Source organism: Mugil cephalus, chromosome 2, assembly GCF_022458985.1.
Source record: "Mugil cephalus isolate CIBA_MC_2020 chromosome 2, CIBA_Mcephalus_1.1, whole genome shotgun sequence".
NCBI classification, from domain to species: Eukaryota; Metazoa; Chordata; class Actinopteri; order Mugiliformes; family Mugilidae; genus Mugil; species Mugil cephalus.
The window spans coordinates 14950512-14963924 of NC_061771.1; the positions used below are offsets into that span (position 1 = coordinate 14950512).

Here is a 13413-nt window from a genome sequence, read left to right on the forward strand (position 1 = left end):
ATCTGCCACTGACCCACAGGAAACAAACACACAGCTTAACGCAGACATAACAAATGTCCAAGTTCACAAAGCTCTAAATAAATCTAGCTAGTGTATATTTTCTAATAGATGCCGATCACGTGTCTCCTCAGTCCGTCCATTATTAACCCCATTAATCTAACAGCTGGCCAGCTGTAATGTGCTTAAGTCCAAGGGCAACAACCCAATGATTAGTGGATGAAAGTTGAAACTTAAGAGCAACAGACGCACACGTATCAATAGATTTCCATTAACATGGGCTGAGGCGTGTGGGGGTGGGGGCTGGGGGATGGGGGGGGGGGACTCATTGATCATCTTTCCACAAATGTGCGTGACTCTTTGCTTGCATCTGATAAGAATCACACGGACAAACGGATGTGGTGACCTTTGCTATGGACCTGTGAGGTCTTTTTCCGACGCTTGAATGTGAATACAAACTCAACACGCAGTTTCATTCGGCCTTTTCCTGATGGGGTGATAGCGTCTGTCGTGCTACTGGACTTATTATGACAGGGGCCATGGTTGGTTGATCTGTTTGCAGTAACTTAATGCAGGCTTACGCATTTTTTTTGTTTGTTTGTTAATGTTTGCTGCTCAGTTACTTTCTGAAGTGTAAGACAGGTGAAGTAAACACCTCAGTTGCTGTTACATAGTCACTGGTTTAATCACATGTGAAGGTGCATTAGAAATAACCAAACATCATCAACATCATAAACGTATTCAGACGATTACTCCAGAAAAAATTAATCCTCAACCTCCATTCTTCACTTGCCTCCATTGCAACAATGCACACAATATAAGTGATGATGTTGATTACATAGAAAAACACAAACCAAACGGTGTTGAACAAGTTGCAATGTATGGGACGGTTCTCAGTCATCCAGGTCATGGTTTGTCCAAAAACCAATTCAGAAAGGCAACTGGACTTGTAGAGTTGAAAATCATTATTAATCCATATTAAATGAACATATTCATAATGAATCATTTCAAACTTTAACTCACCTAATGATACTACAAGGTCAGTGTCGACCTAATTCAGAAAATATGTTTAATATATTCTGTCATTAATAAGTAAAGGCAAAGCATCTGTATTATTTATCTGCATAATGTTTAGTAGTGTTACTACAAACAGCATTTTTTTCAGTGGATACAAAAAACACAGTCAATTTCTTGCTGCCTATTTTATGCAAAATTACAGATCATCCATTTCTCAGGTGACGTGCACGTGTTTTTATGTTAAAATTGTCTTTTGAACATGTTGGACAAACTCTATTCTGTTTTTTTGTTTTTTGGATACACCAAAACTGTATTAGATAATTTGACTTTTTAACCTTAACCCTAGAGTTACCATCATCTTCAAGGAAGGGTGCTACATTACATGTGGCAACACTCATTTGCTCTTTACGTGGACAACTGGTATTAAGGAACATGCTGTACCATATTACAGCTGTAGCAGGACTTGGAATGGGTTGATCACAATCGCAGGAGTGTGTGTTTATTCTTGATGGTACTAGGTATTAAAAAACACAGCTAAGCCCTGTTAGATCGTTTACATCAGCCATTTAAATACCAAACAGCTACTTGAATTATGAACTCGGTGTTGCACCAATATGATACTTTGGGGAAAAAAACACTCTACTGTTATAGAAAATGTCTGGGTTGCCGTGGCAATTTGAGCTGTTTTAATGCGGATGTAATATGCAGCTCCACTGTGAAGAAAACATTTACGTTGCCTCAAAGAAATATGAGAATATTTTTCTGCTTAACCTAGGGCATAGATGAAATATTATATTCATGCTAAATAATTTAATTATGGTGCTGGATAGATGTGGTGCCAGAAAAACAAATCCCCAATGCTTCTTAGGCAACACAAAGTAATAAAAGTCACACATTATGTTCTTTATTATTACATACACATTCGCATTTCTTTTGGCTTATACCAACCTTTAAATGCTCACAAAATGTGACACCATGGACTGTGTGCTGTCTGCTTTTTAATATTTTTTTTTTATTTGCTTTTGTTCCTATGTTTTATTTATGCGTCTGTTTTAGCATTTTTCTGCATTAATGTGATAGCTGCTTTAAGATGCAGGCTCAAAGGCTGCAAACATTATCTCTGTGCGTCTCAGAGCAGATACTGTCGTAAAAGGATTCATATTAAAGACTCGCTAAGTGCAGTGTTCTACCACTCCAGGTCGAGATTAGGCGAATGGTAATGCTCATGCTGCGAAGCATCTTTGATCTACACGAGCCTGGTGTAGCCACACTTACTTCTTATCAGAACTTGAGACTGGCGGATTTTATTACGGGGTGAGTTTCAACAACAAAGAAACAAAATTCCTCTGCACACATTTGGAAAGTCTTAAAACCAATCTGAGAAACGAATTGCGTGACGTATGCTCCTCGACGCTGACCTTAATCACTGCTAACTTTACGTCCTTCGAAGCGATGGTGGAATCTAAACAATTACACATTTCCTATGGCACATGCAATCAATGACTGTCAGGTGACATGTAGGACTACTGTTCTACTGTAAATCCAGCTCAAGCACTTTGAATGGATTGTGAAATCTTCAACATGATGAATCCTGAAATATGGACAGGGGAACTCTCAAAATAAGCCAAGTATTTTCAAAGTGTTTTCTGTGACATTTTGCATCAGCTTTAAATACTTAACGACTACAATGAGACATCAGGACTGTGCGGTTCAGAAACTTCCATACTTTTGCATCTTTAGAAGGATTTGTTGAGTTCACAAACGGTACTGATTAATGTGCCTCTCCGCAGCACTCATGTGTTCACAAAAATTCTAGGGCTATTTTATTTATATTATTATTATTAAAAAAAAACTCTGATATCATTGATTTAATGCAGATGCAGTATGAATCACGGCCTTTTGTCACTTAAGTAAACAGTCTCTGAACCTGTTCACTGGAAGCACCACCAATCAATTATCTTGTCCATTTCTGGACAAGATGTACAACCACATGCACATGTACAGGGTCAACGGTTGCATGGCTCTTAGAGGTCAGTGAACAGAAAGTTCAAACAAAGTTGAACTTTTTGGCGCAGGCGGCTGTCCAGCATGTGTCTAGGTGTGGGAATAGTCGACAGAACCAATTCCAGTGCACGCAACAACAACAAAAATAAAAAATAAAAATGTCATTTTAGATAAAATGACTTGGAAACAATCGAGCATCTTGTCTGATAAAATGATGTGATATTTTTCCATCTTGTGTTGACGTGCTATGTACGGGGGAAGATATCGCTCGATATCCTTCATTACCCTATGAGCAACCACTGTATTAAAAAATATTCATAATTTCACCTTTCACACTATTTGATCCCCCTGAAGCATGAGAGCACGCGGACTAATTTCCAGCTCCATATTTTTTTTTTTAACAAAACCGACTGATGCAACACGAGAGGGGGCGCGCGCGCACGCACGCACACACACACGACCTCTAATGCCTCACACTTGCACCGCAGCCACTGCGTCGGCGTGTTTCAGTCCACACAAGTGTTGCCGGAAACACCGAATAACACCACGGACTTCTACGAGCATTAACTACCGCCGGACGAGGTGATTTGTTTTAAGGGTGCTGCTGCGACTGAGCTGAAACCAAAGATGAAAACATCTGAGATTGTCACCGACATGGGACATCATTGACCCCGGCTGACATTTAGTGAGCTACTGGTCTCAGGCGAACATTATATAACTTAAACGTGTTATATAACGGCATCCGCACCATCTTCGTGTAGTATTCAAGTGCGGTTATTGCTTAATACGAGACGAGAGGCAGATGGGCGTAGGCTCGCTAGCTACTAGCACCTAGTGGTGTGCGATGCCACTAGATATGGTATCGATCAGATACCAAGCAAGTACGCGGCTAGTATCGTCAATACCGATGTAGAAACTTTTTTTTGTTTGTTTAATAAAATAAAGCGGATTCATCATCAACCTTAATCTGAATGGATGATTAATCAATTAAAATCCAGTACAGAATTTGGGTAAAGTTAATAAGTAAACAGAAAATTATCACAATAAAAGTTCTAGTCCAAAAACAGCTCCATATTATGTATAACAGTAACTACAATACAGTTAGTAAAGTAAATCTGTACTTTCAATGCATATATATATATATATATATATTCATAAACAAAAAGTAAAAAGTTATCACTTCAACCGTACAAGAGAGAAACTGAAACCCCAGTATCGACCTCAATGTGTTGCTATCGACAATCTCGATACCAGTGTTAGTGTCGATATTTGGGTCGATCCACCCACCACTAGTAGTAGCATTAAGGGCTAACCTTAGCTACAAATGACATAGCGTTACTTAACGTGAGCGCTCAGAGTTAACCACTTAAATGTCAGCTTAAATGACGTTTAGCAGATTTGGACACGCGCACACGTACGCACGTTAAGCATTTTAAGAGCACAAATAATGAAAACACATGCGAAAACAGTTGTAAACCCTTGTTGGTTTCGATACGGTGACAGCATCAGTGCGCGTAGTTAACCCTCAAAAAAACAAAGCTCGCAGCTTAGAAAACAAAATGAAAAAAATAAATGAAGCACCGGCGGTCACTCACCAGCTGTCCTCCGGCCCCCGGTAACACCTTCTCCCCGTTATCTTCCTTCACACGGACACGGCGCTGGGATGGTTTAAACGCGACGAGTGGACCCCAACGTGAAAGCGACGTCTGCCCCGGTGATAGAAGAAACCCGCCTTATGTGGACGCAGCCGTGTACCCCTGCTGGAGGAGGGAGACCACCCCACTTCACCTCACCTCACCACACCACACCAGCCCCCCGGCCCGAGAACGGGGGAGCCTCGCTGGGTCTGAACGGGGGGCAACACGGGCGAACACGAGGGTAAAATAATAAGCGAGGCGGATTAGCCGTGGTGCGTGAACGTGCGGAGGCAAAGGGTGTCGTGGTGTCCCCCAAAAGAAAAAAATAAAATAAAATAAAAATGAAATCAGAGTCGTTGGCAATAATCTGGTTCGCTCGTTACACGTTTGCTCGCCCACTGCCACACCAGCAGCTAGATCCACCTCCTGCTCCCAGTCGACTCAGCAGCACAAACCGAGGAGGGTAACACTACGGGAGGTTTTGAGGACAGCGTGTACGCGGGGAGTGATGCTGGACTGGAAGGGAGGAGGGAGGGAGGGAGGAGGAGGAGGGAGGAGATGCTGCACATAGTCACGTAGCTGACTGCATGCGATCCTTGGAAAGAAATGGTTGAGGTTTCACCCAACACTGCTTCTTTAAAGGTGATGGTTGGGATAGTTCCACAGGAAAAACAGCTCATAGGCGGAGTTGAATTATTATTATATAATTATTATTAGATTTATTTATTATTTATGTTCCTATGTCCCTTCCGAGCTTCAGTCTTGTCCATTGGTTCCTTAACCCTAGTTACAAAAACAGTACATATTTCAACAGATTTTACCACTGACTTATTCACATGTATGAATGTTATCGATTATACATTAATCAGCCACAAAATGACAGGAAAAATAAATGACTTGACCATCTTATGGTACGTAAGATTCTGCTGTGAAACCTTTGGACCTGACATTCACGTGGATGTTACTTAGACATGTACCACCCACCTAGACCAGACCAGGCACCCCCACCCTATAGTGGTAACACTCATTGATGGCAGCAGCCAGGAACAACTCAAAAAAAGAAAATATGGAAGAACAGCAGAAGGTGTTGACCTGGCCTCCACATTCACTAGATCCCAAACTGATCAAGTATCTGTGGGATGATCCACGGAGAACCGTCCCCTCAACCCAAACATTCACTGAGGGAAAACACTTCATCAACTACTGAAGAAGCTGCATCTTCCTTCACAAGTTGGTTACGTTAAGACATACAAATTATCCTGTGTAGAAGCACCAAATACATAAAATAATTCTATGAATGTGCCAAAGTATGTAATATAAGATATTATCATGAAAGTAGGTAAAAGTAGCACTATTAAATTTAATCAAAATTAATTATTAATTATTAATTATAATAATTATTTAATTTAAGCAATTAAAAAAGAAAGAAATGGCCATGGTAAAAAGGATGGATAATATATGCTCTGTTGAAATATTGACTAAATGTATAGTCCTATTTGCATAATTGTGCTCTTGCACATGTATTGCACTTCATATTATTTTTTCACTGTTGCATCTCTTGATATTTTAACTATTTCCAATAAGAAAGGAAGGTCTGATAATATCTTCAGGATAACGGGTGTGGCGTAATGGCACACCAAAATTTATAGCTCCCTTGTCATAGAACGGTGACATGTCATTCAGCTGTGTTCATGGTTTATGACCAGTCCTATAAACCATATGAAAGGAAACTGTTATGAAACATTCATTATACCATCAGTTATTAACCACAGACTCTTCTAGAGTGCGTTCTTAGAGGGCGAAGAGTTGTAATTCTGATTAAAATGCACAACGGTTTAAAACACTTAAAAATAGACACATCAACTGAAGCACCAAACACAAAAAAAGGAGTAAATGGTTTCTTTACTAGGAACAACCACCAGTGGCTCTAAACTGAACCTTTACTTCTAAGGGTCGTTATTGTAATAGCAGCGAGTATTGTTTATTCATGTCTGCTGTAGTGAACTCTATTCTGTTCGTCTTTCTCAGTGAGGACAGTGTGATGATAACGGCGCCTCCTGGCATTTACATTCAGGTTTGTTGCAATAATATTGTATATAGTATTTTGTGGATCATTTTTGAGGCTCATTTTGCAGGAGATTGTGTAAATAAGTGAAACAAGTATTGAATGCCGTATATTTCAACAATGTTTCAGAGACCTTTTGGTCTGTGTGGTACTGTATATAATAGTTTCATGTTACTTTTAAAGCTCTTCATAGACACCATCCTCTCTCTTCATTGTTTTCATGGCAACGCAGTCTGAGGTTGAATCAGATTAGTTCTTCTGCTTTATGCTTTTATATAATCTACTTGCTGCTGCTCAGTTTTGTGTGATGTGCCTGTTTCAGTGGTTTATGTGCTGTTGGTTTTGTGTAATTGCCCAGTGGTTTTGGTGTTAAGAATGTGTGGGAACTTAAAAATCAAGATAAGCGACGAAATCTCAAGCGGTTCTCAATACGCTCATCACGGAGGTGCAAAAATGTTTCAGCAATTTAAAATCCCTATTTTTTAATACGGTTTCAAAATGCCAAATTTGTAAATAAGGATGCCTTAAAACCCTGTAGCAAAACATGAGTTGCGCGCCCTTGAATCTCTTCCACGTGCGGGCTAAGAAACATTTATCAGCTCACAGGTGATAAAATTACCACTGGCAGGCATGAAGCTGACAGCTGCAAACATACTGAAGTCCCGTTTAATTCCAGGAAAACTAGTGGAAACTTCATGTATTCACGATTCAAAGTTGTAACAACAACACTATCACTAAGTAACTTATTACACGAGTATTATTGCTGTATATTTTATCATGTCAATCTCACTGGCGTGAGATGAGTGAATTGAAGGTGGTGAGAGGTTGGCACGTCACATCAACTGAAACTCACTGCCAACTCTCAGCACACCCACACACACAGGCACACACACGCACACACACACATTTCACCACTTCCTCCCAAGAAATATGAACACCGTATCCAGGAAGCCACACTTTGGCCACCCAGTCCGGCACTTGGTTTCCTTTGAAACTGGTGGAAGAGCACATCCATTCCCCAATGCACATCACTATGAGCGAATGTCAATGAGGAGCAAGTGACAGGGGCGCATTGTGAGATGGTCGCGGAGAGGGAGTGCCATGTGACACTCCTGAATGGGCTGCCGGGGGTTGGCTGGAGGGGGGAGGATGGCAGCATCCACAAAGGTCCATTGAAGGATTGTAGACTAGGTACAAGACTGGCACTGGTCCCCCTTCCCTTCCATAGGACGGCAGGAGGAGGCCGCTGCTTGGTACTGACTGAATGGAGGGATTATTTTGGAAGAATTGGAGAGAGGAGGTTTATTATCACCATATTACACTTCCTCCAGTCTATTGTTGGCCATTATGTCCAGATCTGCATATACACTACTGTCTTGTGCGACTGACCGCTCTGTCTTGTTCATGCAGCCGAGAACAGACGAGCGTTTCACACGCACAAAAGATGGAAATGGCAACAACTGCATACATGCGTTTGTCTTCCACCAAGGGTCGGGATGACATTTTCTCAGGCCGACGCTGTTTTAATTCAGCGGTGAAAACGAATGGCCAGAAGATGTGAAACTGTCAATGCAACACTTTCAGCATCTGGCACGCACGCACATCTGCTTAATCTGAACAAAAAAAATAATTGTCACTGAACACTGAACTGTTATTGATATAACCACGACTGTGAAAAAGAAATAACAACAAAGCAAAGGTTGAGCATGGGTCACTGTTTCTTGGTTGGTATACCTTGTAAAATGGTGGCCTGTGTAACTGAAGGTTTGGCAGATAGTAAAATACAACTGAATCTCAAAAGCAGGGCTCAGTTTAGTTTGTTTCTGTGGAGCTGTAACAAATGGACAATGTGCAACTCCTTAGCTCAGCCATTTGGATGTTAGTGATTTGGTACTGAAAACCCAAGAATGTAAATATGGGACAGGCGGATTCTTCACAGACAAGACAGTGTCTTTGACGGGAAAATGCAGAAGTTAAACTGTCACACAATATATTATGTCTTATCCTCTGCACCAGATAGTGGGAGGAAGGTCCCACAGATAGGGCATGGAGACATCCAACATACAGCTCCTTTGTTATGACTAGCTGGACTCCAATGAGGGTGACAACCTGTCTCTTCAGCAAGGTTGTCTCCATCCCAGGACAGGATCTAGTGTATAAAAGTGAACGCTACGTCACTATCGTCAGATGATTCTGTAGTGCATGTATTGCCTCCTTTAAAACTTTGAAATTAGACTCCGGTGACTCTCATTTTTGATAAAAATAAATAAATGAATAAATCACATAACAGTCCTCTTAAGAAGTTATTTTCATTCCAGATATGGACACTTTGTTCTGCAAGTGTAATCTCTATGTGTTTGTATTTTATTTTTTTTGGCAAGCAGCGTTTTTAGAAATTCCAGCTGAGCACATTCCAGTTGAGGAAAAGGACTGAAGTAAATTTGTGCTATGCTGCATTTGGCCGAAACTTCAGGACACAGAAGTTGTTGCACTAATGTGTGTTTGCTCCCCTCCAGTGGTGATTATGGGAAATTACAACGATTTGCAAATTGTGTTGTGAGCTTATGTGAGTACACTCAAACAAACACACACACACACACAAAATAAATAAATACATAAAGCACAACCAGTCAAGATGATGAACCTAAAAGTTAAACCTTTACACGTATTCAAAATCCAGCTCCGGTGTCTGACTGAGGTCGACCCACCTGGAGCGGTTCAGTCTGCTCACAATGGTAGTTTATTCTCTGTGCATCTGTCACTGTCTGGTTTGGATCAGCCACATAAACAGGACAAGATGAGACCATCTGTCACTTATGTACCTCCACTGTCAGAAAACAAAAAAATCCTGGCAATTCCTCCCGTCAGGTAAATCAGTCAACCACTACAGTCAAATAACTCTTTAAGCAGCCTGTATTTACTTTACACAAACATGCACAGATCCATATACTGTAAACAATCACTACTCTTTACATGTGTAACCTAACCCAGCCGGTCTTTATTCCAGCTCCCCCTGCTCTGTTACATACCTTCACACTACCTGTAGACTGCTTGTCATAAAACTGTACATGTCATACACCTGTATATATTTCTTTACATGTAATTTCTTTATATTTATTGTGCAATAATTTCCCACTGTGCAATATCCCATATTCAATGTTATTATCACTTATACTTGCACATGTTTTTATATATATATATATTATTTACTTATTCTACTTGTTCTTATTGCTGATTCTGATTAAAAAGTTTGCCCAGATATTTCTATTGTGTACACAGGTATCTGAAAAACACAACAGTGTAAAAGGCTTTTATCTTAAAAGCCTCTTTGATAAGGGTCTATAGACTGCATAGCGAGATATGTAGCGTTCTTTGTTAAATGGCTGATTATCAGGAGTTTTCAGGGCTTATAAGATAAGAGAGCAGAGGAATGTTGACTATTAGCAGAAGATCTTTTGCCATGCTGCTGAAAATGTTTCTGGCCAGGAAGAGGACTTCAGACGCCGCACCGCTTCCCTCTCGGCCGTATGGTTAGTAGAATAAAATTGTGCCAAAGTAAAGAATGAATTGGATAATTTAGTGAATAAAAGTTAATGACGGAGAGAGTTCGTCAGCAGGTCAACGGTACAAAATAAGCTGCATGTGCACTCAATGCTTTATACAGTGGCGCCAGAGAAGAAGGACTGTTTCATTTCATTTCAGATTTACCTATGGTGCAACAACAGTATTGATCACTACAGTCTCATATATTTTAAATTGTTTTTTTAAGGCCATGGACTATATATAAATACTCTATTTCTTCCCAGGGAAGTACTCAGACAAATGGCCTCTAGAGGGCAGAGTTGCAGCTTTTTTTTTTTATGCCACAGCGTAGTCCTCTGAAAACGATAACAACTAAAAATCAGGGACTCAGCTGTTTTGTTGCATTTACTACACAGCTGCATTGGATACTAATTCTGTCTAAGACAGCAATTTCAGTTATAAATATTTGGTTTATTAGTTATTTCTGTCTTGTAACAGTTTAAATGACAAAAATGACGCTAGCCTGATCCATGACATGTCAAAGTAAACTTGATGCATGTTTAGTATCAGACTGGATGTAACTCTTCTGTTTCAATATGTTATAGAGTTGGGGTGACTCCAACAACACTGACCTTCCTCTGACTGTGTGGTTCTGTAAAGTACTTCAAATTAAGACTGAACCTATGTACTTTAGACGCAAAGAATTAACAATCAAAATCGTTCTTGTTAATATTCTTTGCACTATCAGTCAACTCCTGCAGGTGTAGTTATAGCTTATCCACGGTCAAGCCTTCCGAGCCTTGACAGAACGACATCCTACATCTAAACGCGCGAGCCAAGATCTTCTGCCGTCCGTCCATGTGACATTTAGAATCAGCAAGGTTGTTCAGCTGCAGTGTATGTTTTGTAACAGGAGAGGTTTACAGTCACATAACTTTCCCAGCTCTCCTACAGAGACACACATAGCAGAGTGGCCTGTGACGAGGCAGCGTATCCAGTGACAAACACAGGCCAGATGGAAACAAGAGTGCGTCTGCTGACCTCACTTGGGCCAAAATGTGAACAAGTGTTTCTGCAAGCGCTGCATGACTGTACTTATGACCTGGGGCCACTTCTCTGCAAACAACTGCAATTTAACCTTTTTTTTTCTTTTTTTCTTTGTGTCATGGTAATTATTCCCAACTTTTTGTGGAAAAAAAGATTCCTGTCCCCACTTTGCTTTGGTTTTTGTTTTCATGGGAAAGTATGAAACTCTTCTAAAAGCAAGATCTCAAATGTGTAATAAAAGATTACAGATTATTATGAACTAACAGAGTGTTATCTATCTAACTGCAGTTTCCCTTAGCATTTTCCGTTTGAGTGTTTTTCAGTGAATTGTTCTGGTTTTTAAGCCTTTCTTAAGTTGAATGACCTGGTTTCCAGCAGCAGCAGGACAGTTTTAACCGAAAGAGCTGTAATCATGATTTAATAATCTGTTTAAATTAGAACAAGATTAAGAAAAGAGATTTTTTTTTTCTCCCCACATAGGCTGCCAATTAAGAGACATTTGTGCTGCTGGGGAATGGTAGCTAGGTGTTGGCTCGGAGATAACTTTAGCTGCAATTGACCCCAATTCAAATGTTCTCTCTTTAAATACACGCTCCCGGTTCCCAGTTGTTATAATATCATTAACTAAAGTCTAGTCAGTGCATGAATGGATGGATTAGCATGTCTGGAATGGAGTGAATGAATAGATATCCTTTAGGTTATGGGTCAGACCTACCCCTCACTCCTCCCCAAGCTCCTCCCATCCAAATACAGTGACAATACGTCTTCAAAGCAGTAGTCCGCAAACTAGTGGGTAACATTACTCTGAGCTTTACAAATCCCAAGTCTTTACGTAAACGTTTAGATGGACACATTTCAAACATACAGAACAGGCACCTGTATAGATGGTGGAGCATTTAGTCACGTAGAGCCTCGTAGTATTGTACTGGTAGAGAATATTGGACTGTTCGATGTCCATTGGGTCATCAGAAACACAACTCTAATGTTACACAGCATCTGCTAAATATGACAAATATTTGTTGATATTATACATTTTGTGTTCAGTTGCCCTAATGAGGCCAAAACAGTCAATTACCTCCGCTGTAATTACAATCCCTTTCATATTGTCTTGTTTCAAGGATCAAGGGTATTGTCTTCACAAATGTACTCACAGCTGCACGTCACTGAAAGTCTGCATCAGGGCGGTGGTCTTTCATCCTTTTCCTGGACTTCTAAAATAACCTCCACATGTGCACAGGTCAGGTCAGTGGGTCACCACTCAGCTTACTGTAAGACCACCGGATGAGACAGAAAAAGGGACTGGATGCAATCAACATATGTCATTTTGTTTTGTTCTTCGGGCCAAAGATAAAGCAGGAAGCTCTTATCTATTGTCACGCCGCTCCCTCTTCATATCTATCTTTGTCTGCTTCCTACCTTCTGAAAATTCAACATCAGTGCCGTCTGCTTTGGTGAATAATGTCCCCAGTCAGTTGAGGAAGTAATGAATATTGGATATGACTGAGATAATAGTTTGTGGCCCACTGTTTAATGGGGAACTAACTGAACTTAAAAAAAAAAATTGTTCAGCACAACTCTGTAAAACTACAGCTTGACATAGTCTTTTTATGTGTTAAACAAACAACACATAACATGGTCATTAGTTAGCATCATTGTTAGTTGAAGAATTTGGGGGGATTGGGCAGTAACTTCATATTTTCATAATTTCTGATTTATATTCATCTCCTCACCAAGACTCAACAGAGAAATGAATTCCTCAGAAAGGGTTTCACATAGACGATAGTTCTGGTGCATTTAAATCTGTGATGTTTTGTGATTATTGTGGCGCTATGGGTTGTGCTAAATTTGCACTCTTGGCCTCTATTGTGAAGGTTAAGATTGTGGGAATTTGCAGGTGTTAGTGCGTATTAAAACAACAAGCACAAACTCCAAACCAGACGTAGGAGCAACTTCTAAACCAGTCTGGGTATATGGAGAAGACAAACACATGGTTAGCTGCAAGATAAATAAAATAACTTGTGGAATGAGATGTAAAAAACAAGAAAACTAAACTAAATGGATGAATGTGAAGTGTTGCAATGTGTTTTCTTCTAGACATCATCAGATAAAATGCTGCACAGGGGC

The 13413-nt window shown here is 40.2% G+C and overlaps 1 protein-coding gene across 1 annotated transcript in view; it reads right to left on the reverse strand.

The window, feature by feature from the left end:
- rnf24 (ring finger protein 24) overlaps positions 1-5146 on the reverse strand; it is a 28097-nt gene extending 22951 nt beyond the window's left edge. Inside the window, exon 1 of the mRNA XM_047577476.1 lies at positions 4614-5146. The gene's annotated coding sequence lies outside the window, so the exon portion shown is untranslated. The remainder of the gene's footprint in view (positions 1-4613) is intronic.
- Positions 5147-13413: the final 8267 nt, after the last annotated feature.